Genomic DNA, 21455 nt, shown 5'->3' on the forward strand with positions numbered 1-21455 from the left:
GCAAATATACATTGTCGATTCCAAATTCAACCCAGAAGATATGGCAACACAAAAAGATTACAATGTCTGTATAAAATTCCTCAGCGTACCACTACGTAACTTTCACTAGAAACCCTATTAAATATATAGTCTCGGCTCAAGGTTGCAATAGAAGGTAAAACAAGAGTTTAACATGGGCCTCTCAACCATTAACAAAATACTAAACGAGGGCTCTCGGTCGAAACCCTAGCCTTGAAATCCCACGTATTCCTCTATGCTCTGAGCCCAGCAAAGATGATTGATATTTTGGAAAAGAAACTGCATATTTTTTCAAGTTGTCTCGGCCGTAAGCGGTGAACCAATTTGATGTTTATAGCTGCCTTGGAAGTGCAAGAACGACAGACGTTACAAGAATCATTCTTGTACCAACTTATCTTCCACATTGATTAATACTTTCGCCTTATCAAATGACCTTAGGAATGAGAACATATAAGTTGCAAAGGCAAATAAGATATTAAATCTTTTTAATTAACAATTAATTTCATATATAACCCTTAATACAAAAACCATGAAAGAATTGCAGGAATGAGTACAAGTTTAAGAGAAGTGTAGGAATAAATAGGCTTCCATGATTAAAACAAGGGCTTAGGTCGTGTGTTTAAAATAGGATACATATTAAAAATAGTACAATTTTGCTAACCAACATCCTCCCATCCCCATCTTGTTGTGCATCCTCACACAACCTTACCTTCTACAAAAAAGCGGCCTGGAGAACTCCCTTTAATCCTGTATCTAAATATTGATTCCTATCTTCCTTGTCTTTGACTTCTTACTATGAGCCTTCTTAAGTTGTTTCACCACTTTCCTAAGGTGACCATAGCATTTAGATGCTTGAAATTTCCACACGTCTCCCTGTTTCTTTCGCTCTTGCACCTCCTCCATTAATTTAACATTCCTTAGCTGCAACACTGTGCTTTGTTCCTTCATAGTCTCGTTCAATATCTCAAGTCCATAAATATGTTGTTTTAGTTCCTCGACCTGGGTATGCATGTAGAGAGTGGGACCTTCCTTATTAAACTTATCTTGTGTCAAAATTAGTTCAGTAATTGACTCATAACATGTGTCGGTGTCATCAAGGGAAATTTCACCTTGTATTTCAATACCCTATGCTTCAATGCCACATTGATCCACAATTGGTTCCTTCCCTGCGCTCGCATCAGGTGTCTCCAAAGTCTTCCTTTTCTTCATTTTCCCAACCAAAACTGATAGAGGAGTATTATCCTCCTCCTCCATATAACCTGAACTAGCAGAACAAACTATGCCTGTATTTGATCATCTGCACCAATTCTCTTACAGACCATGGTTCAATTCGAACGGGTGCCATAATTGTTCAAGTTTCTCGATTTCTCAAAATTCTTAAAAGTACTCAATAGGAGATTTAGAATTATGTTTGAAAGAATTTGGAGACACCGAATTATCTATACACTACTATATCAACATTCTTCAATGGTCACACTCACATCATGGAAATTCCAGTCTTGAAAAATATGCAATATGACAACGTACATGTAGAAATGATGATTGGTAGAGGGCAGCAATCATGGAGAAGATTTTTTATATAAACAATGCAAGGTGTCATCTAGGATTAGGTCATCATTAATTATCAACAAGGCTCAAGGGTGAATTTTAGATTATGAGAATATTTCACACACACCCCCAATCCAATCATGATTTCACATAGGATACATATGATACCTATATAGAGATAATATTTGATAACTAAATTCCTTTGTGCTTGAAAAATAAAATATTTCCTAATTAACACTGATAAACAAAGTCTAATTGTTAGGTCCTTATAATACTAGTGATTCCCCCATTACTATTATCATTATAGCCCTTTTTATTATTGTTGTGCCCCTATTGTCCCCATATTTTTATTATTGTGCCCCATAGAAGCCCACTATTATTATTGTTGTTCCCTTATATTATTATTGTTATGTCAGCTTTGATTATATTGTGATCCCTTAGACTCATATATATATAAAGGAGGTTTTTTCATTTGCATCATCCAAGAATTTTTCATTTGTGAAATGTTAAGGAGTTTTCCCCCTCGGAGTGGTGATTTTGAAGTCATTGATCTATCATTTCTTCTATTTTGTGAGCTGGTTACATAACATTTGGTGTCAGAGGCTTTGTATTCTAGGGTTTCGTTGCTCCAAACACGTCATTGTGGAATTTTCACTATAATTTTTTTCTACGATGTTGTAGATGCTGAAATTAAAACCCATTTGAAAGAAATTTTAGATGAATCACGGGTTTGAATGGAAGATATTTTATCGGTATAGTTTAAGAGATAGGATCCAAGGACGTTAGGGTGTTTGCAAGCTCCTGAAATACATCTCAAACATGTGACCTGGAGAAAATTGTCATAACTTTCTCTTTGAGCATCAGATTAAAATTTCATCAAAAGTTATAGAAATAGGACAGGCCATAGTTTTATGTGTATTAGTTTCAGGTTGTAAGGTCGAAACAGTGACACGTGGCGCTTCGTACGAGTTCACTGTACTGAACCAGTCTATAATCAGGTCATCAAGGGAGATTTGGCATAACTCTTTCTTGGAGAATCCAATCTTGATTAGACTTGCGGTTTTGGAAAGAGGACTTAGAGGGATATTGCAGGACAACATTTCATACCTTGGAGATGTAAAATTACAAAGATATAATAGATTCAATATCGAGCTCCTATAAATTGAAATAACGTGTGTAGTATTTTTTTAAATTTTGCATAAGTTTGGTTTCAAAATTTAGTTTGAAGGAATTCAAAGGGAATAATGAAGCATAATTATCATTAATTGATGCCCCTAAGAAATAAAATGGAAACACCTAGTAAGAAACCTAAAATCTCTAGCATGACTCATGAAGAAGAGGAAGAAATGCAACATGATATATCAAACTTGCGAGATCGAGTGCAACAAAATTCACTCTCACAAAAAGTAACAGAAGCTAAGATGGATGGTTTAAGAAAAGGCATGAAAGCCAAGATGGATGGCGTGGAAGCTAATATGGATGGTTTAAAGAAAGCTGTGGAAGCTAAGATGGAAGGTTAAAAGAAAGGTGTGGAAGCTAAGTTGAATGACGTGGAAGCTAAGATGAATAATGTGGAAGCTAAGAGGGATGGTATAGAAGAAAAACTTAAAGGAAACATGGAAGATTTGAAGACATATTTGAGAAAGTTGCTACAAGAAATTATTAATAATTGTGAAAGTGTAGTAAAGGAAACTCATAATGAGAACAAAAGAAATGTTAAGCATGATTTCATAGACTCTAATGTTGGATTGAAGAACCACCATGTTCCAAAGATCGATATCAGGAAGTTTGATGGCAAGGATCCCATAACATGGATACTAAAGATGGAGCAATATTTTGATCTCCATAGTGTGAATAACACACAAAAGGTACGCATTGAAACTTTATATTTGCAACCAAATTAGTTTGTATGGTATCGATGGCTTTGCTCTCATAAACAAATTGTCACTTAGGCAATTTTTATGCAAGAAATGATAGCACACTACGAGGATACAAAAAGAAACATTTTTTTATCCAATTGTTAAATCTCAAACAAAAGGTTTCAATGATGGAGCACATTGAGGACTTTCGATAATTCATTATTAGGGTAAAAGATATTCTAGAGGAAAATAGGATTAATGTGTTCATAGGGACTTAAAAGGATAACATCCAACATGAGGTTCACCTTTAGGAACCTGATTCATTGTAGAAGGAATTCAGTTTGGCAAGAAAAATGGAAAGAAAAATTATGGCAACAAGGAACCCTTCCACTCACAACTATAAAGATGAAAGTGTTGTTGCCCTACACTTCCACAACCTACATGGTTGACACCACAACAATTCGAAGAAAAAAGAGAAAAATGGATCTGTTATAGTTGTGATAGCAAATACACTAAAGGTCATAAGTGTGCTAAGAAGAAATTATTTTACATAGATTGTGAAGAGGAGGAAGAAAAGGAACAAGAAATGTCAAAAGAAGAGGGCATACACCAGGAACAAACCCTAGATAATGAATAAATGAATATCTCCATATCTTGTAATGCATTTGCTGGAATTACCACTCCTCGAACTATCAATATAGAAGTACATATCAAGAATAAAAATGTAATAATGTTGATTTATTTAGCAAATACCCATAATTTTATTCATTGTAAGATAGCCAAATAATTGAATCTCTTCATATATCTAGCACTAGAGTGTCAAGTGATGGTTGCAAGTGGAGGAACCATAAATTTCTCTTGAACGTGCCATAATATCAAGCTATCCATGGGAGAATATTTATTGATTAGTGAAATGCTTTACATTTGAATGGGTGGTGTTGATGTTGTACTAGGAGTCCAATGGTGACAATCCTTGGGTAGAATAACTTTTAATTTTCATGAATTTTTTTTCGAAAGGAAATGAAGTTTAATTAAAGGGTATTGTAGGGAAACTAGGAAAGATAATTAACTCTAACGAAATGACAAAGCTTCTAAAGAAATAACAATGAGGCTTAATTGCAAACGCTAGAGGTTCCCACATAGAAATCATCTATTTCTCCAAATATCCAAGAAGTGTTGGACAATCATTCCAAGATATTTGAGACTTCCAAAGTCCTTCCATCTATTTTTTTTCATGATCATGCTATTAATTTGATTCCAGGAAGTGTTCCTCCTAAAATCAGGCCTTACAGATATCCCTATGCCCAAAAGAGTGAAATTGAACGTATGGTTGCAAAAATGCTAGAGGCTGGTATAATTTAACATAGTCAAAGTTCTTTCTCTACTCTAGTAGTATTGGTGCACAAGAAGGATCGATCATGGTGCATGTGTTTGGATTATAGGGAGCTCAACAAGCTCACTATTAAAGATAAATTTCCCGTTCTTGTCACTAATGAATTATTGGATGAATTGCATCAATCAATTTAATTCACAAAGTTGGATCTTCGTTTAGGATATCATCAAATCAGAATGAAGGCTGAAGATATTCCACAAATAGCATTTAGAACTCATGAGGGTCATTATGAATTTTTTTCATGCCTTTTGGCCTTACCAATGCACCTTCTACATTTCAAGGTTTGATGAATTCCATTTTAAAACCCTTCCTTACAAAATTTGTGTTATTAATTTCTTTTATATACTAATATACAAGTCTTGGAAGGATCATGTTCAACATGTTGATAGGGTGCTCAAACTATTAGAGGAGAAACAATTATATGCAAAAAGATCCAAATGTTTCTTTGGATTACATGAGGTGGAATATCTGGGTCATATTCTATCTGGATTACAAATAGCATTTAGAACTCACGAGGGTCATTATGAATTTTTTTTCATGCCTTTTGGCCTTACCAATGCACCTTCTACATTTCAAGGTTTGATGAATTCCATTTTAAAACCCTTCCTTAGAAAATTTGTGTTATTATTTTTTTTTGATATACTAATACACAAGTCTTGGAAGGATCATGTTCAACATGTTGATAGGGTGCTCAAACTATTAGAGGAGAAACAATTATATGCAAAAAGATCCAAATGTTTCTTTGGATTACATGAGGTGGAATATCTGGGTCATATTCTATCTGGATTACAAATAGCATTTAGAACTCATGAGGGTCATTATGAATTTTTTTTCATGCCTTTTGGCCTTACCAATGCACCTTCTACATTTCAAGGTTTGATGAATTTCATTTTAAAACCCTTCCTTAGAAAATTTGTGTTATTTTTTTTTTTTGATATACTAATATACAAGTCTTGGAAGGATCATGTTCAACATGTTGATAGGGTGCTCAAACTATTAGAGGAGAAACAATTATATGCAAAAAGATCCAAATGTTTCTTTGGATTACATGAGGTGGAATATCTGGGTCATATTCTATCTCATGAAGTTGTTAAGGTACACCCTATAAAAATTAAAGCCATTAAGGAATGGAAAATCCCCACATCCATAAAGCATCTACGAGGATTTCTTGGGTTCACAAGGTATTATTGCAAGTTTTTAAGAATTGTGGGAGAATAGCAACACCTCTAACAACATTATTGAAGAAATATCCATTTTCATGGACTCCAGAAGCAACAAAGGCCTTTGAACATCTTAAAGAGCCAATGTGCCAAGAATTGGTGTTAGATACACCAGACTTCCCAAAAATATTTATTGTGCAATGTGATACCTCAGGAAATGGAATTGGTGTTGTTTTAATGCAAGAAAAAAGACCCATTGCTTTCGAAAGTTTTCCAATCAAAGGAAAGTATTTACATAAAGCTATTTATGAGAAGGAAATGTTGGCAATACGACATGCACTTAAGAAATGGTGACCCTACCTAATGGGAAGACACTTCAAGGTAAAAACGGATCATGATAGTCTTAGGTACCTTTTAGAACAAAGATTATATTCAGAAGAGAAACAAAAATGGGTTACAAAGATGGTGGTTTATGACTTTGAAATCATCTACAAAAATGGAAGAAAAATGTTGTGGAAGATGTACTCTGAAGAAAGGATGAATATGTGGAAGCATTTCTTTGTGCCATTTCTATTATCCAACCAGATTGGATAAATGGAGCAAGGGATGAATGGAAGAATGAAGAAGAAGTGTGGGAACTCATTCAAAAGTTACAACAAGATCCCAGTACATATCATATATTTATCTAGAAAAATGATTCATTATGGTACAAATATCGCTTATACCTATGTAAGAATTCCCAACTCAAACAAAATATTCTTATAGAATTGCACACCTCTCCCTAAAATCTTACCACAAGGTTAAGAAGGAATTTTTTTGGGGTGGCCTTAAATCAGATATTCAAAATTTTGTGGCAGAATGTTTGGTTTTCCAATAAAATAAAGTTGAAATGATTAAGACCCAAGTTCTACTACAACCTTTATCCATTCCAAGCCAACATTGGGAGGAGGTTTCAATGGATTTTATCACAGGTTTACCCATGTCTGAAGGAAAGAGTGTCATGATCGTGGTAGTTGAAAGACTTACCAAGTATGTACACTTTTGTGCATTATCTCTTCCATTTAAATCTAGTACAGTTTCTACTACATTTATGGAAACAATTCAAAAGCTACATTAAAACCTAAAGATTATTGTAAGCGACAGAGATCCCATTTTCACTCAACATTTTTGGACATAATTATTTTCTTGTCTTGGTACTTATTTAGCTGATAGCTCATCTTATCATTCTCAATATAATGGGAAAACTGAGATAATAAACAAATCTTTGGAAGGATATCTTCGTTGCTTTGTATCTAATAAACAGACACAATGGGTCAAATGGTTGCCTCTGGATTAATGTTGGTATAACACTTCCTTCTATAATGGAGCAAAAATGACCCCATTTATGGAACTTTATGGATATCATCCACCATCCATCACATCATATTTAAGAGAAAATTATAAGGTTCAAGAAGTGGAAGATCACATTGAGCATCAACAAGGATTTCTCCAACTCTTAAAAGATAACCTCACTTATGCACAGGATAGAATGACGTAACAAGTAGATCAACATCGCAGTGAAAGAAGTTTTGATGTAGGTGATTGGGTATTCCTATGGATACAACCATATAAAAAAATTCCCTCAATAAAGCTAATAAGGATAATAAGTTATCACCAAAGTATTATGGTCTATACAAGGTGTTGCAAAAGATTGATACTATGGCATACAAATTGGAGCTTCGTGCAGCTTCCCGAGTGCATACAGTTTTCCATGTTTCATGCTTAAAGAAGGTTATATGTGACAAGCTCCCAATTCAAACATTATCTCTTGAACTTGACGAGGAAGGAAAAATAATATTGGAACCTAAAGCATTCACATAAACAAGAACTCGACAACTACGAAATCGATCAATTTCGAAGTATCTCATCAAGTGCAAGAACTTATTCGCTAAATATTCCACTTGGGGGGATGCAGAGGTTATACAGAAGCATCCAAAAATACTCAAGTGTTGAGGACATCGTAAATTTTAGGGGTGAATTTTAGCCCAAGGGTGAAATTTAAGGGGTTTTTCATTTTAGAAGGGTGAAATTTTTATAAAACACCCATTTCATATAGTTAGCCTAGCTTTTATTTAAAAGATAAATATTTTTTTCATTTTAGCCCCAAAGAAAAAGGATGGATAAACCATGTAAAAACTCATTTGGCCCAATTCGCCTCATTTGGGAGATTATATTCCCTTACAATTGCCCGATTTTCTGCTTTGCAATGTTAAATTCATTTGCAATCGCCCATTTTCTAGTTTTTCTGGTTTGGGAGGTTGGATTTGGTCCAAATCGGTGATCTCCCTGATTCTTTGGTTTTCAAATGGAGGGCAAGGGTGATTTGGTGAACGGCTCCCTATTTTCAACTCTAGTTTTCATCAATGGCAAGGCTTCCAATTTTCTCTCTAGTAAACCTCAACGTTCTACAACATCATCAACCCACATGATAAGAAGACTCTGCATATTTCCAAAACCAACAATTAATATAGGAAAATGGAGTTACAGGAGAATGAAGAAATTGAGTGTATCTGCAATCACTCAGCCTTTAATGGGCTCCCCAGATTCGTCACCTTCTAGCAATATTTCCAAGGGAGCTTTGAGAATAAGCAATGATGACAAACAACAAGGAGATGGGGGTAACCGTAAATTCAATTGGTTTTCACATTGGTGTACTGCTGCCCTAGAATATGATTAGGACAAGAGGATGCCTCATGCATTCAGTATTATGGGCCTTGACATCATTGTTTGGTGGGACAAACGCAACCATGCTTGGCAAGTTTTTGATGAAAATTGTCCTCATAGAAGGGCTCCTCTGTCTGAAGGAAGGATAGTTGAAGATGGGGATTTGCAATGTAGTTATCATGGCTGGTGCTTTGGCCCCAAGGGAGACTGCACATACATTCCACAAGCAGCATCTGACGAACCTATAATATTGTAATCATTTCTTATATTCCAATATAAAGTTAATGCATTCCTCTCCTTGCATTGAACAATCTAGAATTGAGAAAATTGCTTATACTGTGAACAGGGTTTTCAATGTTCAAAGAGTTGTGGTTTGTAGAAAATGACCTAATAGTCAATTAAGACTAAATATAAATTATCATGTCTCTGATCTATATCTGAATTTGCAAATTCTTGTCTAGCAAGTGTTGATGAATAATGAAATATTATTGATAATGATACTAGAGATCCTTATCGATGTAGTAGAAGAACATACATAGATAATGAGACAGATGAGAAGTTAATATTGTCTTACCCATTTACAACTAACAAGGCCAATACAAACCATAAATTAGTGATCCATGCAAGGGGACTTGTACAGGGATATGCAAGTCTTATCCCTCCTATCTTGGCTTCATGGGAATGGTTTGTCATGCTCAACACCATGTCTTAATGCTGATGTTGTGATGTGTGATGAGGAATTTGTAATATGGGATAGTTTGATCATAAGCTCAATCGTTAACATATAATATACACCTTCTTCCTTGAGTTTCTATTGGATTTTGAGTCCGCCATGACGTTCTACTCATGAAGGATATGATACGAATTCACATTTTCAAATTAAACTATAGTTTTTCTCGATTCTTCCCAAAATGGAAGAAAAACATGTTGGAAATAATACTGAGAGGGGGGGTGAATCAGTATTATCTAGCAAATTAAAAAAAAATCTTCCTTATTTGATCTTTGAATTATTTTTGCATGTTAGTACCATAAAATAATGAGCATGAAAAACAGATAGTCACTCCAAAGAACACAAGATGTAAGGTGGAAACCCAATGTGGGTGAAAACCACCTGCTGCAATATGTCTCTATCTTCTTTCAATTTAGAAACTTTTTTTTTTTTACAATGATTTTGTACTGGTGCAGTCCTTTACCAGTACGCAGACTGCAACCTGCAGAGAGCTACAACTCTCTCTCGTTTTCCAGTCTACTCCTGGAAGGGAGCTACAACCCCCTACTTCTTTTCATAAAGCATTAGATGATCAACAAGTACATAACAATTATAGATTACTACAGATATCAGATCAGTAATAACATAATTAACCCAGAACACCTTATCAACAGAGAAATATAATCAACAGAATAGAGACGCAGTTTTCCCTTCTGTGGCCTGCGACCAGACGCAGTTAACCTTCTGCTGCCCTGCGTGCCCACGCACTGTTCCTTCAACTGTACTGCGTCTTTTTCTACAGGGACGCACCCAAAAACACTATCGCGTCGCGTCCTGTTAACCCAAAGACGCACCCAGAGATACTATCGCGCCGCGCCTTTTACCTCAGGGACGCACCTGAACCTCGTCTGTCCTGCGTCCCCACGTAGAGCTCCCGTTTCTGAGCTGCTTCCTGGACGCACCTGAGCCACATTTGCCCTGCGTCCCCACGTAGGTCTCTCTCTTCTGCGCTGCGTCCCGGCGCACTTGGCCTTTACAGTACCTGCGTCCCGGCGCACTTTCCCTTCACTGAACCTGCGTCCCTTCAGATATAAATTATATGAAGACTTCAGGACTAACCCAAACAGTCAGATCTACAGATCTGATCATGCGCCATAGAGATCACAGTCCATTAGAAGATTCACCCTCTTAGATCTGGACTAGATCTCACCAAATAAGATATTCAACCAACAACAATGAATCATCCAAATGAACTCCTTTGCTTTATATAGGCAAGCTCCTCCTCAAAACATGGAACAATACCACGAGCCGACACCATAGAAACACAAAACCGTCAGCTAGATACCACACAAGAAGCCCCCCATGTGCTTTTTCTCTGCCTTGAAATGTGTGCACTGGGTGGACGCACCCCCTGAACGGTTGGCCTGCGTCCTTGGACGCGGGTTCTGCATGGTATACCTGCGGGGACGCACTTTTTGAACTGATTGCCTGCGTCCTTCTTGATTTTCAACAAATTGAGAGCCTTACCACTGGAGTTGCCATCAAGTACAACATCTGTAACATACAGTCATACCAGAAAACATAATGCCAACAATCTCCCCCTTTGGACTTGATGGCAACCTCACAAACTTCAACTTCATTCTCCCCCTTTGACATCAAGGGCAAAGGATATGCTCCCCCTAAGCTCATGCTCCCCCTGAAAGAGATAGAGACATATTGCAGCTATTTCCAAGATCTCCTTCTCCATAATGCCAACAATGCATTATGTGCTCCCCCTGAGCCTGTACCACCAATAAGAAGAGGTTCAACAAGATGATGCATCAACAACCCCCAGCTTTTGCCTGAGGTATTCAAACGTGTCCCTGGGCAATGGTTTGGTAAGAATATCGGCAACTTGTTCCTTGGAAGGAACATACTCCAACTTGACTTTTTGTTCAAGCACTTGTTCCCGGAGAAAATGGTACTTGATTGGTATGTGCTTGGTTTTTGAATGCATAACTGGATTCTTTGATATGCTGATTGCAGTTGTGTTATCACATAAGATGGGAATAGGTGGTGTACAAGTGATTTGAAAATCCTGCAAAGTCTGCATCATCCAAAGGAGTTGAGTGCAACAAGATGCAGCAGCAACATATTCCGCTTCAGCTGTAGATAAGGCAATCGAACTCTGTTTCTTGCTGAACCAAGATACCAGTCTGGAACCCATGAAGAATGCACCACCACTTGTGCTTTTCCTGTCATCCACGCTTCCGGCCCAATCTGCATCTGTATAAGCATGAAGAGTAAGATCTGTATCTCTAGGATACCATAAGCCATAATTTTGAGTCCCTTGAAGATATTTGAAAATTCTCTTTACTGCCTGAAGATGAGTCTCCTTCGGATTTGCCTGAAATCTTCCAACTATTCCAACTGCAGGCATGATGTCCGGTCGGGTACCTGTCAAATATAGTAAACTTCCAATCATAGATCTGTAGGTTGGTTGATGTACTGCTGCAGATTCATCATTTGCACTGAGACTACATCCTGTGACCATGGGTGTACATACTAGTTTTGCATCTTCCATGCCATATTTCTTCAAAATCTGCTTGAGATACTTGGTTTGAGATAAAAATATTCCTCCTTCCTTTTGTTGGATTTGTAAACCAAGGAAATATGTCAGTTCTCCTAGCAAGGACATTTCAAATTCTTTCTGCATGACCGAGGCAAAGCTTTGACTCATAGCTTCTTCATTGCTACCAAAAATAATGTCATCTACATACACAACAAGTATTAGCAATTTGTCATTTTCAACTTTTATATACAGATTGCTATCTGCTGAACCTTTTGAGAAACCTTGTTGATGAAGATATTTGTCCAACCGGTAGTACCAAGCCCTTGGAGCTTGTTTGAGACCATAGAGAGCCTTTTTCAATCGGCATACAAGATTTGGATCATTTCCAAGAATGAACCCATCTGGCTGTTCAATGTACACTTCTTCTTCCAAGTCTCCATTCAGAAAGGCTGATTTCACGTCCATTTGAAATACTTTGAAGTTTTGAAAACTTGAGAGAGCAAGGAACATTCGAATGGCCTCAAGTCTTGCAACAGGAGCAAAAGTTTCTTCAAAGTCTATTCCTTCTTGCTGCGCATACCCTTTACAAACAAGTCTGGCTTTGTTTCTAATTACTTCTCCATTTTCATTCAATTTATTTTTGAAGACCCATTTTGTTCCGATAACATTCTTATCTTTTGGTCTAGGAACCAGCTCCAAAGTGTTATTCTTTTCGATTTGCTCAAGTTCTTCATTCATTGCTTTCACCCAACATTCATCTTTGCATGCTTCTTTCACATTTTGTGGTTCAGTAGAGGAGAGTAATGCCAAATAGCTTGAGGCTTCTGCAACTGTTCTTCTTGTTTGTACACCTGCTTCTTTCTGCCCCACAATCTGAGATTCTGGATGATTCTTCTGAACATATCTGGATGGAGTTTTCTCTTCTATTCTTGTTTGCTCCTCTGGTTCTTCTTGAGGTTCTCCTTGGGGTTCTTCTTCTTCATCATTCTGTCTTTGAGGGTAGCCTTCATCTTCTTCTATATCTTCATGATGTACTTGCCTAGGAATATATCCCTTCTCATCAACCACTACATCAATGCTGTCAACAATTCTTCCAAGTCTTTTATTGTAGCATTTGTATGCTTTGCTATGTGGAGAATAGCCAAGAAGAATGCCTTCATCTGCTCTAGGTTCAAGTTTGCCAAGCTGCTCATCAGTATTCTTGATATAGCATTTGCTCCCAAAGATTTTGAAGTGCTATACCGAAGGAGTTTTACCACTCCAGAGCTCATGAGGAGTTTGAGTGATGTTCACCCGGACATTTGTCTTGTTAAGAATAATAACCGCAGCATGTGCAGCTTCACCCCAGAAAGTTGCGGGAGTTCCTGATTCATCAAGCGTAGCACGAGCCATTTGTTGGATTGTTCTGTTCATTCTTTCAACAACTCCATTTTGCTGAGGAGTTCTAGCTGTAGAGAATTCTCTCCTTATCCCATGTTCATCACAGAAATCGAAAAATTCATTTGAAGTAAATTCCCCACCTTTGTCGGATCTGAGGCACCTAATTTTGTGACCTGATTCATTTTCAACCAAGGCTTTGAAGGTCTTGAATTTTTCGAATGCTTCATCTTTGTGCTTCATAAGTCCTAACCAAACAAACCTGGAGAAATCGTCAATAAATAATATCAAGTATTCCTCTCCTCTAGGTGTTCTTTTCCTGAATGGACCACATGTATCTGTATGTACTAGCTCAAGAGGCATGCTAGCTGATCCTTCTTTCTCTGGAAAGTTAGTCCTGGTTTGTTTTCCAAACTGACATGATCTGCATATGGTGTTGTCAGGAATTTTGATATCTGGAAGATCGCGAACTGCCTGATATTTGCATGCTTTCCTTATTTGTGAGAAGCTTAGATGTCCCAACCTTTGATGCCATAACCAGTGCTCTTCATCCTTGCTTAGATAGCATTGTTGTTGTCCTTCTTCAAATATGTACAGATTATTTGGAGTTCTTTTGCCTTTGAGTACTGTTTTACCTGTATCAAGATTACGAACGAGACATCCATCTGATCTGAAAATAACCTCGGTTCTTTGATCACACATCTGGCTGACACTTAGTAGATTATGCTTCAATCCATCAACATACAAAACATTTCCAGCCTTGACCTTTTCTTTTAAAGGAGCAATACCTTTTCCTTTTATAGTTGTAGGAGTATCATTTCTAAAAGAAACTTTCTTTCCTTTTTCTAAAGTAGAATAAGATTCAAGTTTTTCTTTATCACCTGTCATATGTTTCGAACATCCACTGTCAATGTACCATAGATTTTCCTGTCCTTCTGCATAAAATGCTATCCCACATCTTTCTGTTTGAGGTTCCTTTATTCTCCATGTTTTGGTGCTTGTGGCTTGTTCCTTTTTCCCTTCTTGTTCCTTTTTCTCCTGAAACCTGCTCCTGCATTCAGAGTCTTCATGACCAAAATTATTGCAAATAGAACATTCAACTTCATTTTCAAGAGCCGAAAAGTTGCTATAGGTCCTTTTTGCAATCATACTTCTTTGTTTTTGAGCTTCCCTAGTCATGATTGTTTTATATGCAACACATTGAGCTGCTTTGTGACCAAAGTTATGGCAAGAAAAGCACTGTCCATTGAAGAAGCTTCTGCGGTTATTGAATCTACCAGCCAACTGATTGTAATTTCTATTTTAATCTATTCTTGAACCAAACTGAGAAGATTTTACCTGTGGCTGGTTGTAGCTTTTGTTCACCCTTAAGATGGATTGCCCTTGATAGTTTCTGTTTGTAATTCGTCCCTGCTTTACCTGATTATCTTCATTGTTCTTTTGCTCATTTCTTCTTGCTGCATCAAGATAACTTTTTGAGGTGGATGCTTGAGAGGTTTCTCCATTATAGCCCAAACCTGTCTTGTTTAGAGGAGACCGCTGCACATTGATAATCTCATCCAAAGTTTCAGATCCTTTAACAAACTTAAGATTAATAGCTTTTGTTTTCTCAATTTCTTTTCTGAGACCAACAATTTCACCTTCTAGTTTTTCAAGATGTTTTTCCTTTTCATCAATTTGAAATTGTAGAGTATCAATGATCACATTCTTTTCTTCTATACATCTCTTGAGTCTAGTAATTTCATCATAAAGATTATCCACATCTACAGCATCCTCATAATCATCATCTTCAAATGCCATTAACAGTGTATATTTATTACCTTGTTCATCTTCATCACTGTTTGATAAGCCATCACTATCTTCATGGGTGTACTAGCTTTTCTTATTTGCACTTTGTTTCTTGTTCCATCTAGCAGGTTCCTTTCCTTTATCCTTATAAGGACATTTTGCAGCATAATGACCTACTCTTCCACAAGCAAAGCATTTGAAAGGTATCTTACCTCTGAACCTTCCAGAACCCCTTTGAAGATTTCTGACAAAATTTGATTCTTCTTCCTCTTCTTCTGGAACATGTCTTGCTTCATAGTAATCTTCTTTGCCTGATGCCTTAAAAGCAGCTTCCCTTCTGTCTGATGGACCTCCCTTTCTCATTTCATAAGCAGTTAGAATTCCATGTAGCTGAGACATAGTGAGAACACGGAGATTTTCCTTTTCTTCTATTGCAGATACTTTAGATTCAAACTTGGGGGATAATGATCTTAGAATCTTTTGAACTACTATAGCCTCTTTTATTTCTTCACCCAAATTTTTCATACAATTAACAATCTCATCTACCCGAAGAAAATAATTGGCCACACTTTCATCATTATACATCTTGAGAGTCTCATATTGAATCCTGAGAGTTTGAAGTTTAGCTTGTTTTACCTGTTCATCTCCTTCATAGCTCGTGACCATTTTGTCCCATATCTCTTTTGTTGATTTGAAATGCATTACCTTCATGAATTCTGTTTGGGATATACTTCCTAATAGAGTACTGACTGCTTTTGCATTTGTTTCATACTTCTTTTTCTCAGCAGGATCTGTAGGAGTAGCTGAAGGAAAAGCATAGCCTGTTTCTACAATGTCCCAAACTTCTGTACCAAGAGATTGAAGATATGCAGTAACTCTTACCTTCCAATAATTGAAGTTTGTCCCATCAAAAATCGGTGGCCTGATTGATGCTTCTCTCTCGTAGTTGCTCATGATGAACGATCTTCCTTCAAGCGATCAAGCTTCTCTGAAGGACCGGCTCTGATACCAATTGTTGGAAATAATACTGAGAGGGGGGGTGAATCAGTATTATCTAGCAAATTAAAAAAAATCTTCCTTATTTGATCTTTGAATTATTTTTCCATGTTAGTACCATAAAATAATGAGCATGAAAAACAGATAGTCACTCTAAAGAACACAAGATGTAAGGTGGAAACCCAATGTGGGTGAAAACCACCTGCTGCAATATGTCTCTATCTTCTTTCAATTTAGACACTTTTTTTTTTTTTACAATGATTTTGTATTGGTGCAGTCCTTTACCAGTACGCAGGCTGCAACCTGTAGAGAGCTACAACTCTCTCTCGTTTTCCAGTCTACTCCTGGAAGGGAGCTACAACCCCCTACTTCTTTTCATAAAGCATCAGATGATCAACAAGTACATAACAGTTACAGATTACTACAGATATCAGACCAGTAATAACAGAATTAACCCAGAACACCTTATCAACAGAGAAATATAATCAACAGAACAGAGACGCAGTTTTCCCTTCTGTGGCCTGCGACCAGCCGCAGTTAACCTTCTGCTGCCTTGCGTGCCCACGCACTGATCCTTCAACTGTACTGCGTCTTTTTCTACAGGGACGCACCCAAAAACACTATCGCGCCGCGTCCTGTTAACCCAAAGACGCACCCAGATATACTATCGCGCCGCGCCTTTTACCTCAGGGACGCACCTGAACCTCGTCTGTCCTGCGTCCCCACGTAGATCTCCCGTTACTGAGCTGCGTCCTGGACGCACCTGAGCCACATCTGCCCTACGTCCCCACGCAGGTCTCTCTCTTCTGCGCTGCGTCCCGGCGCACTTGGCATTTATAGTACCTGCGTCCCGGCGCACTTTCCCTTCACTGAACCTGCGTCCCTTCAGATATAAATTATATGAAGACTTCAGGACTAACCCAAACAGTCAGATCTACAGATCTGATCATGCGCCATAGAGATCACAGTCCATTAGAAGATTCACCCTCTTAGATCTGGACTAGATCTCACCAAATAAGATATTCAACCAACAACAATGAATCATCGAAATGAACTCCTTTGCTTTATATAGGCAAGCTCCTCCTCAAAACATGGAACAATACCACGAGCCGACACCATAGAAACACAAAACCGTCGGCTAGATACCACACAAGAAGCCCCCCACATGCTTTTTCTCTGACTTGAAATGTGTGCACTGGGTGGACGCACCCCCTGAACGGTTGGCCTGCGTCCTTGGACGCGGGTTCTGCATGGTATACCTGCGGGGACGCACTTTCTGAACCGATTGCCTGCGTCCTTCTTTATTTTCAACAAATTGAGAGCCTTACCACTGGAGTTGCCATCAAGTACAACATCTGTAACATACACTCATACCAGAAAACATAATTCCAACAAAACAAGGGTCTGTAGGATTAGAGATGAACACATGCTAAATAATTAGGCTAGAGTCTCTTAACACAGTGAGATTTTGGATTTCAGAACCCTTGGCCAGAGTGAGTCCTTGTAAGAGAGCATAGGCTTCAGCTCTGTTGTTTGACATGATGGAAAATTTATCTAACTATTGAAATATTATTGTTAGAATTCAGAGGATGGACAAGAGGGTGCCTAATGCATTCACTACTATGGGCCTTGACATCGTTGTTTCGTGGGGAAATTGGAACTAGGCTTGGCAAGTTTCTTATGACAGTTTTCCTCTTAGAAGGGCTCCTATGTTTGAAGGAAGGATAGTTGAATACAGGGATTTTCAATGCAGTCATCATGGCTGATGCTTTGGCCCCAAGGGAGACTACACATACATTCCACAAGCACCATCTGAAGGACCTCCACTATTGTACTCATTTCTTAGATTCCACTATAAAGCTAATACATTCCTCTCCTTCCATTGAACAATCTAGAATTGAGAAAGTTTCTTATACTGTGAATAGGGTTTTCAATGTGCCAAGAGTTGCGGTTTGTAGAAATGATCTAATAGTCAATTAAGACTAAATATAAATTATATTGTCTCTGATCTATATATGAAATTGCAAATTCTTGTCTAGAAAGTGTTGATGAATAGTAAAATATTATTGATAACGATAAGAGAGATCCTTATCGATGTAGTAGAATAACACACAGAGAGAATGAGACAGACAAGAAGCTAATATTGTCTTGCCCATTAACCTCTAAGAAGGCCAATATAAAACACAAATAAGTGATCCATGCAAGGGGACTTGTAAATGGATATCAAAGTCTTATCCCTCCTCTCCTAGCTTCATGGGAATGGTTTTTCATGCTCAACACCATGTCTTAATGCTTATGTTGAGATGTGTGATGTGGAATTTGTAATATGGGATAGTTTGATCATAAGCTCAATTGTTAACATATAATATACCCCTTTCTCCTTGACGCGATATTGGATTATGAGTCCGCCATGGCGTTCTTCTCCTGAATGATATGATATAATTTCAAATTTTCAAATTCAGCTATAGCTTTTCTTGATTCTTTTCAGAATGGAAGACAAACGAGGGTTTGTAGGATTAGAGTTGAATAAAATATGCTAAATAATTAGGCCAGAGGCTCCTAACACAATGACATTTTGAACTTGAGAACTCTTGGCCAAAGTTAGTTCTTCCAAGAGAGCATAAGCTTCAGCTCTGTTGTTTGACATGATGCCAAAGTTAACTGGCTATTGTAATAATATTGTTCAAATTCAGAAAATGGGCAAGAGGCTGCCTCACACATTCACTATTATGGGCCTTGACATCATTGTTTGGTGGGACAAACATAGCTAGGCTTGGCATGTTTTTGATGAAAATTGTCCTCATAGAAGGGATCCTCTATATGAAGGAAGGATAGTTGAAGACAGGGATCTTCATTGCAGTTATCATGGCTGGTGCTTTGGCCCCAAGGGAGACTACACATACATTCCACAGGCACCATCTGATGGACCTCTAGTATTGTACTCATTTCTTAGATTCCACTCTAAAGTTAATACATTCCTATCCTTGCATTGAACACTCTAGAATTGAGAAAATGGATTATACTATGAATAGGGTTTTGAAAATTCTTGTCTAGCAAGTGTTGATTAATAATGAAATATTACTGATAATGATACCAGAGATCCTTATAGATGTCTCATATGAACATACAAAGAGAATGAGATAGACATGAAGATAACATTGTCTTGCCCACTAACCTCTAATAACGCCAATGCAAACTATAATTTAGTGATCCATGCAAGGGGACTTGTATAGGGATATGCAAGTCTTATCCCTCTTGTCCTGGCTTCATGGGAATGGTTTGTCATGCTCAACACCATGTCTTAATGTTGATGTTGTGACGTGTGATGAGGAATTTGTAATATGGGATAGTTTGATCATAAGCTCAATCAACCAATATTAATTTGGATACTCTATGATTCTCTCATAGTTACTACAATTGTGTACATATGCTTTCAGTAGGGTATTTTCTCAGAGACACTACTATTGTATATTGTGTCAGTGACAACATGCATGCGAATTCCCCAAGAAATATCAATAGTTAAGGAAAACTAAGACCATTACGATATGGTTATGTGTAAGGTGTACTTACCAAATGAGGATAGGTTCAGGCTGCTTTAAATTGTTGGATTGGGACTAGATCTTCTTGTACTAAGTAATTGGTTTCCCTTCTCTCTAGGATTAGCTTTTCATTTTCTAGAACATGAAATCTGAATACCCCACTAGATAGCTTGCAACATCAAATTTATGAACAAACCAAAACATTTTCAAAGTAGTTGGAGTTATTGTTGAAGTTCGTCCAAACATTTCTTGATAGTTTGACTATGGGAATTAGGTTTTTAACTGTTATTTTCCACTATTTTCTCTGATCGACTTAAATTATTTTTTCCCTTTTATTTTTGTATATCTAATGGAGGAAGTTAAGATTCAACTAGTTTGGTTAGTTGAGCCATGCTACACCACATATTCCCTTGCATTATTATGTCTATAGTGATGTCAACAAATGAAGATACTAGTGTTGTGATGAAAGGAATCACTGATGGAGCCTATGATTACTTCATTAAGTCTATAAGGTTAGAGGAGATAAGAAACATTTGGCAACATGTAGTGCATATATGGGGTAGAGAATCTCTCAAGGTTGACTTGGGAGAATGTGAGGATTGTGAAATAAGTGATTCACCAGACACCTCTTCCAAAAGGAGGAAGGATACCAGTGGTGGGGAATTTTTTGATGAGGTTACATGTGACATTACTTGTATTAAGAGGGCACGAGTTCACTAGACCATGCAACTTCTTCAACAATTTGTTTCTATAGTGGATCGGTTGGGAATAGATAGTAAGTTTGAACTTCCTTAACATGTCTCAACCTAGCAGTGAGAGGTTCTGTAGGTGAAAATTTTCCAATTCCTGAAACATTATTTTTTGAAGTTTTTTACAGGAGAAATTCCAAAGAAAATCATAAAGATTATGAAATTCGAGGGACTTTCACTGGAGAATGTTACAAGTCATTTGCAATTATCCATTAGAAAAGAGACTATATTTTCAAAGTTACAAAAATCATATGGTTATTTAAAATTTAAATTTATATTAGCAGGATATCCAAAAAGAATACAAATTTGAGTCAAGGTGATGTAGAATTAGTGTGTTAACCTTTTCAATCTCAAGAACATAAATGAGCATGCTTTCTATCAATCTAATTGTAGAGTCTATTAGATCATGTCTTTCTTGTATTTTACAAAGTTAAGCAAGAATATTTTCCATGTCTCTAAAAGAGAAAATTCCAAGGATGTACTAAATCTTGTCTCTATGTTTTTGTGTGTGTAGAAATACTGACTGCATCTAAAGAGACTGTATGGGGCCATCTTGGAACACTATTAGTTTCTCATTCTAGGTTGCATATGGTAGCATCTCTAGAGGGATGATAAAATTACAACAAGGGGAAAATAGTTTTTCTTAGTCATATTGTTCCTTATACTAGGATGCAAATGATAACATACTTGGAGGGATGATGAAATTATAGCAAGGGGAGAAAAGTGTTGCTTCATTATATAGTGAAAAAGGCTTGAATGTGGGAATTGGAGTAAGTTCAATTTTATTCGTTAAGGGACTAGACCCAAGGACTCTCAAATCCCTTCAACAATACAAGGCTTATCGTTACAAAGTCTCTTGATTCCATAATTCTATTTAAAATTATATCCCCCAATTAAACTATAAAGTTTTAGGAACTTATCCTAGCAAGTGTTGATGAATAATGAAATATTACTGATAATGATACCAGAGATCCTTATCGATGTAGCAGAAGAACATACATAGAGAATTAAACATACAAGAAGCTAAGATTTTCTTGCCCATTAACCTTTAATAAGGCCAATAGA

General features: G+C 37.2%; 1 pseudogene; it reads left to right on the forward strand.

The window, feature by feature from the left end:
• The first annotated feature begins 20031 nt into the window (after positions 1 to 20031).
• LOC149212648 (two-component response regulator ARR14-like) lies at positions 20032 to 21250 on the forward strand (annotated as a pseudogene).
• Positions 21251 to 21455: the final 205 nt, after the last annotated feature.

This window comes from Pinus tabuliformis, chromosome 1_1 (assembly GCF_031772625.1).
Source record: "Pinus tabuliformis cultivar Carrire ecotype Pingquan chromosome 1_1, CPIR1, whole genome shotgun sequence".
Classification (NCBI taxonomy): Eukaryota; Viridiplantae; Streptophyta; class Pinopsida; order Pinales; family Pinaceae; genus Pinus; species Pinus tabuliformis.